The sequence below is a fragment of the Cucurbita maxima genome, unplaced genomic scaffold (genome assembly GCF_002738345.1).
Source record: "Cucurbita maxima cultivar Rimu unplaced genomic scaffold, Cmax_1.0 Cma_Scf00002, whole genome shotgun sequence".
Taxonomy (NCBI): domain Eukaryota; kingdom Viridiplantae; phylum Streptophyta; class Magnoliopsida; order Cucurbitales; family Cucurbitaceae; genus Cucurbita; species Cucurbita maxima.
In genome coordinates, this window is record NW_019272018.1 from 5,921,430 (window position 1) to 5,922,246 (window position 817).

An 817-nucleotide genomic window follows, 5' to 3' on the forward strand; every position below is an offset into this window, starting at 1 on the left:
GACACCGTAGTTTTATAGTGGTTCGGTCAAACTCGACCTACTCCACTCCCCAAGCGCCTCTTGGGAATTTGAATAAAAAAACTTTTCCGACTCTTTCCACGGATCAGAGCCAAACCGGTACACCGCTCTTTTTACGAGTTCAAGAGCAAACTCAATCCTTTCAACGACGCAGGATCAAACCGATACAAGTATTTGAGTTTGATAATAACACACCACAACTCTCTCAAAGAGTAGATTTACAATTTGGGATACTGACAACTATTTCCTCACAATATAATAATAATTCCTCTCAAGAATAAGATGAAAAGAAATAAACTTGTAAGCTTGGAGAGAGCAATAAACAATGGAGACTTTGAACAAATGAGGATTGAAGAATGTATGTAAGTTGTGTATTTTAAAAATGTGGGGAAGATGAGTTTATATAGAGGAGAAAAGTGGCAAAATGTAGGATTGAATATTGACCATTGGATTGTGTTAGGAATAATGGAAGGTGGAGATTAAAAGTAATTAAGTAAGAAAATTTTCTAAATTCATTTATTTCAAAATTTTAATATAATAGTAATATAATATAATAATAATAAAAAGTTATGTGAGTAACGGTAAAATGTAATTCAAAATTTATTATAAATATAATAATATAATAATAATAAAAATGATGTGAGTAACTACCAAAATTTTAAAATATAATAATATAATAATATAATATAGTAATAATAAAATTCGATGTGAGTAACGGTTATATTCAAATTTATATTTGTAAAAATAATTTTATTTAGAAATGTAATAATAAGAAAAACTCCACCATGTGTTACTCTTT